This window comes from Phacochoerus africanus, chromosome 8 (assembly GCF_016906955.1).
Source record: "Phacochoerus africanus isolate WHEZ1 chromosome 8, ROS_Pafr_v1, whole genome shotgun sequence".
In the NCBI taxonomy this organism is placed as follows: domain Eukaryota; kingdom Metazoa; phylum Chordata; class Mammalia; order Artiodactyla; family Suidae; genus Phacochoerus; species Phacochoerus africanus.
In genome coordinates, this window is record NC_062551.1 from 84,525,932 (window position 1) to 84,532,056 (window position 6,125).

Sequence of the window (6,125 nt, forward strand, 5' to 3'; positions counted from 1 at the left end):
CGACTAGGAACCATGAGGTTGTAGGTTCGATCCCTGGCCTTGCTCAGTGGGTTAAGGATCTGGCATTGCCGTGAGCTGTGGTGTTGGTTGCAGATGTGGCTTGGATCCCGCGTTGCTGTGGCTGTGGTGTAGGCCGGTGGCTACAGCTCCAATTTGACCCCTATCCTGGGAACCTCCAGATAATTCTTTGTTTGTTTGTTTGTTTTCCAGGGCCTCACCTGCAGCATACGGAGGTTCCCAGGCTAGTAGTCTAATCTATGCCACAGCCACAACAACGCCAGATCCAAGCTGCATCTGCGACCAACATCACAGCTCATGGCAATGCCGGATCCTTAACCCACTGAGTGAGGCCAGCGATTGAACCTGCAACCTCATGGTTCCTAGTCAGATTCGTTTCTGCTGCACCACGATGGGAACTCCAACTCCAGATAACTCTAATGTGTAACCATAGTTGAAAACCATTGGTTTGGAGGTCAAAAACGAGACTGGGGTACAGAAGGCCTAGAGAATCTTAGCTTGGTCATTAACTTGCTGTAGGTATTTAAACAAGTTATTTAACCCATAGGGCCTGAGTTTCCTTGGTAGCTCTCGTACAGCCATAAAACACAGGGGTTTGGTCTGAACATACAAGTTCCATGCTTGTCTCTGAATTCCTTTCCTTTTCTCTTTCTCCCTTTCTCCTTCCTTCATGGAGCGTTCTCTCGTCAAGTGAATTAAAATAGTAGTACTGTCATATAGGGTAAAGTAGAAATGTTATGCTGGCTATACTTCCTCTGTGAATGTCCTAGAACAAGAACTTGCTAGCTGCTATACTGATGTTTCTTGGGCAGGTTTTGTTTTGGTTTGGTTTTGCTAAGGGTTGGTGGTAAAACACTGCCTTGTACCATCGGGCAAAAATATCAAAGTGAAATTACATTTTAGTGGAAAGTAAAAAAACACCCTGAGCCTCCTCCATTCAGTTTTCTTAATTATTATTATTTATTTTATTTTATTTTTTTGGCATTTCTTGGGCCAATCCCGTGGTATATGGAGGTTCCCAGGCTAGGGGTCGAATTGGAGATACAGCTGGCAGCCTACACCACAACCACAGCAACAGTAGATCCGAGCCATGTCTGTGACCTACACCACAGCTCATGGCAATGCCAGATCCTTAATCCTCTGAGCGAGGCCAGGAATCAAACCTGCAACCTCATGGTTCCTAGTCAGATTCGTTTCCACTGTGCCACAACGGGAACTCCAGCTTTCATTCTAAACTGTTTCTTACAGCTAGAAATCACCTGCTTCCTCCCAGCTTTTTTAGGCGTGTTTACCATATTCCTAGGTTTTGAAGAATTTTTCAATATTGCTTTCCAGTGGTATGAAATACAGCTACGTTAGAACTTCCATTTAGCCAGGAAATTAGCTTGAATCAGTTTTGATTCCAACCCTTGACCCTGCTTTTAGGCCAACTGAGTAGTTCACTTTAATATTTACCCAAAATGGAATTTGACAAGTTAGTACTTAATTTTAATTTTTTGGCTGTATCCTTGGCATGCAGATGTTCCCAAGCCAGGGATGAAACCTCTACCGATTCAGGGACCCAAGCCACAGGAGTAACAATGCAATACCAGATCCTTAACTGCTAGCCCACCAGGGAACTCTAGTACTTAATTTTTGAAAGATAAATTTGAAATAATAGAATTTTTAATGTCAGACTCTGATTAAGGACCACGTTGTTTTTGTTTTTGTCTTTTTTAGGGCTGTGCCCACGGCACATGAAGGTTCCCAGCTAGAGGTTGAATCAGAGCTGTAGCCACCGCCACCGGCCTACGCCACAGCCACAGCAACACCAGATCCGAGCCACTTCTGTGACCTACACCACAGCTCATGGCAACGCCAGATCCTTAACCCACTGATCGAGGCCGGGGATTGAACTTTTGTCCTCATGGATGCTAATGAGGTTCGTTTCCACTGAGCCATGATGGGAACTCCAAGGACCAAATTTTTATAGTCCATGAAGAAATGAAAAAATAATGTAGTGGCTTTTTAAAGTACCATCTTTGCATCTGAGCTAATGGCCTTCTTACTTTTTAAGAGGATAAAAATGAAAAAGTGGTGATGTTAGATGACAATCTTCATTTAAAAAATTAACGCAAGTGTTCCCTTGTGGTACAGTGGGTTAAGGATCTGTTGTCACTGCAGCAGCTCAGGTCACTGGGGTGGCATGGGTTTGATCCCTGGCCCAGGAACTTCCGTGTGCTGCAGGTGTGGCAAAAAAAAAAAAAAAAAAAAAAATCTCTTTAGTTGGCAACATAAAAGTTGACACTGTATATTACTTTTATTCCCCCGGTCTATAATATCTCTAATATCTGGACCACTCATCTAGACTAGCCCCATCACTTTACAACTGAAGAAGGAATGGTAATCTACTATAAGAATTTCAAGGCTCAGAGTTCCTGTCGTGGCTCGGCAGTTAATTAACCTGACTAGTGTCCATGAGGACGCAGGTTCAATCCCTGGCCTTGCTCAGTGGGTTAAGGATCCGGCATTGCCGTGAGCTGTGGTGTAGGTCATAGGCCAGCAGCTACAGGTCCAATTTCCCTAGCCTGGGACCTCCATATGCCGCAGGTGTGGCCCTAAAAAGCAAAAAAAAAAAAAAAAAAAAATATTTCAAGGCTTGAGGAAGTGCTCTGCATGTGAATGGTCATTTGTGGGGTAATAGTTGACCCCTTTGCAAGCAATTTACTATGCTAACTTTTACTTTTCACATTTATTCTACCAACAAAGCCATCAAGGAGATGTATTTTTCTTGTCCTCTTTTTATGGATTAGGAAACTGAGGCATAGTAGGTAAGTGATTTGATCACAGTTTAGGAGCAATGGAGCCAGGATATGACCTCAGGAACACTCTGACTTCAAAACCATACCTTTGGACATTATACCCTGTCTCCGTTCATCACTGATATAAACTATCCTGCCCACCACCTCTTTCGTGAAGCATTCCTTAAAAGTCTGGAGTAGTGGCAATTTCTATTCAGTTTTCATGAACATCTTTTGTTAGCACCTTGTAAATTTTTCATTCACCACCCTGCTAAGTGAAGTCTCCTGATTGTACCATCTATATATAAACACAATTTTTTTCACTCTTTCCACTTGATCATATATCTATGATGTTGTAAGGAAGTTTTTCGATATCAATATGCTCCTGATGTCTTCACATGAGGAAGACATGTTACACTTAAAACACTCTGAGGAAGCCTCAAAGTCCAAAGTCAGCTAGCCCATCAGTCCTTACATTTCAAAAGGTTCATGTCCCAGACTGCTGTCCTCCAGTTTGCTGATCTACACTGACATCACTGGTGCCCAAACAAAGAGCATTTTGCTTTATAAGGCCTGGTTAAGGGTAAGGTGCCATTACATCAGAGGCCAGTGTGAATATCAGCTGTGCTGGCAACAGGGAACATGACCAAGGAGTAAAGAATTACAAGGGTAAGAGTATAGCTTTAGGTTTCTTGGATGTATACTCAGCATTATAAGGGATTAAATAATGGACCACCCACAGAAGCTGAGAGACTGAATAGCAAAGCTTACATGTTATTTGTTCACTAACAGATAGAAATGGCTTCAACACTACCTCATGACTGAAAAGGGAATAATAGAGCCTCAAAGGCCCACACAATCTCTGCAGATTAAAGTATCTTGCTTGGGCGTTCCTGTTGTGGCAGAGTGGAAACGAATGCGACTAGGAACCATGAGATTGCAGGTTCAATCCCTGGTCTCACTCAGTGGGTTAAGGATCCGTCCTTACCATGAGCTTTGGTGTAGGTTGCAGACTTGGCTTGGATCTGATGTGGCTATGGCTGTGGCTGTGGCCAGGAGCTGTAGCTCCGATTAGATCCCTAGCCTGGGAACCTCCATATGCTGCAGGTGCAGCCCTAAAAAGCAAAACAAACAAAAAAAAGTATCTTGCTCTTTTCTGTTACACTTAAAACACTTTTGAGACTATTTAATTCCTTCTTAAGAATCAAGTCCTTGTGCTCAAAGGAGGGAGCCATAGCCTGTTTTCCTGAAACCAAGTGTGAAACTATCAGCCTAGTCTATCTTTGGAATCACAAGGCCGGAAAGGAGGATATTAACAAGTCATTTGATAAGTGATTGGATCTGTTAACAATTCTTGCTGGATGAGTTTACTGTGCATTTGAAGACCAGAGGAAAAGGTGATTCTCCTACCTGCTTAAGAGTTGATAATTTTAAATTCCAAGTTAATATCATGCTACAGTTAAATCTTGATGCTTGGAGAAGTCACCAAGGGCAAAATCTTGAACAGGATGATGTTTGATTTAAAATCTAGAGGACTGGAGTTCCCGTCGTGGTGCAGTGGTTAACGAATCCGACTAGGAACCATGAGGTTGCCGGTTTGATCCCTGGCCTTGCTCAGTGGGTTAGGGATCCGGTGTTGCCGTGAGCTGTGGTGTAGGTCGCAGATGTGGTTCCCATCCCCGATTTGCTGTCGCTGTGGCGTAGGCTGGCGGCTACAGCTCCGATTAGACCCCTAGCCTGGGAACCTCCATATGCCGCGGGAGCGGCCCAAGAAATGGCAAAAAGCCAAAAATAAACAAATAAAATCTAGAGGACCAAAAAAATTAAAATAAAATGGAGTTCTCTTGTGGTGCAGCAGGTTAAGGATCTGGCATTGTTACTGCAGCAGCTTGGGTGGCTGCTGTGGTGCAGATTTAATCCTTGGCCTGGGAGCTTTCCCATGCCACAGGCACAGCCAAAACAACAAAGAAAGAAAAACAGGACCAGTAGTATGGAATCAAGAACAAAAGTAACTCCATCATGGAAAGGGATAAGTTGCTGTTCAGTGCCTCTTTCTGGGTGAACAATAAATTTGCATTTGGCTTCTTTTAAAAGAGAAAAAAAAAAAAAAAAACACAGGTCAGATAATCCTCCCATATTTTCTACAAAACTGAAAAGCTGTTGGGGAATTCCCACTATGGCTCAGTGTGTTAAGAACCCAACATAGTGTCTGTGAGGATTAGGGTTGGCTCCCTGGCCTCGCTCAGTGGGTTAAGGATCTGGCGTTGTGGCAAGATGTGTTGTAGGTTGCAGATGTGGCTCAGATCTGACAATGTGTGGCTGTGGTGTAGGCCTGTACCTGCAGCTCCAATTCAACTCCTAGCCTGGGAAATTTTTATATGCTGCAAGTACAGCCATTAAAAAAAAAAAAAAGTGTTGGGTTTCATTTGCATGCGAAATATGATAAATATGATCGTACTAATATCAAAGTGTGAGAGACAGTGGTGACTAAAGACCGTGGCCTTTGGCATTACTGATTTAGATTTGAACCCCACTTACTACTTGTTCTAGCGTGAAGCTGGGCAACTCAATCTCTCTGAGCCTCCCCTCGGAGATCAATCTCTCTGAGCCTCCCCTCGGAGATCATAGTATTTCAAGAGAGTTGTGAGAATTAAATGAGACGATCCATACAATACTTGCCCAGATAATTAAGCACTCAATAGACAAAGCCATTATAACCAGAGGCCCTGCTGATGGTCTTTCAGCCAGCTGTAGGCCTAAGGCACGCCTGAATCCTAATGCCTCCTTACACAATCTAGTAACTATGATCAAAATTTTAAAATTCAAAGGGGCCTCAACTTGATTAACCACTTCATTCATGCACAGTGAAGATGTGGAAGCCTGCCATCTGGTTGGATGCATCCCTGGCTCCAGTTTGTCCAGAGTTTGGATGACGCCCAAAGGTATCTTCTCAGATCTCTACAGAAGCCTTCAAGGGCCAGATTTGGATTAGGATGGGGAAGTGAGTCCAGATGCAGGTAGCTGTATGCAGAAGGGCGGGAAAAGCAGAAACAAAATGAGTGATCACTGCAACCTCTGAGATCTACCCTCCAGCCTCTCTTCAGGCTGGGGTCGAAAGGCTGACGGTGCAAGCCTGGAACAAGGATGGGGTCGCAATATTTTAGCACCTGGGAATGCGTCCACAGGACACAGAGGGAAACCGAACCCTTCCACACAAGCCCCTTTTCCTCAGACAACTCCTGGCCAAGAAAAGCCTTGCCCTTCGGAGAAGGCCAGCGCTCTAAAATACTGAAAAGGCACTCAAAACCCGATACCAGTCTCCATCGC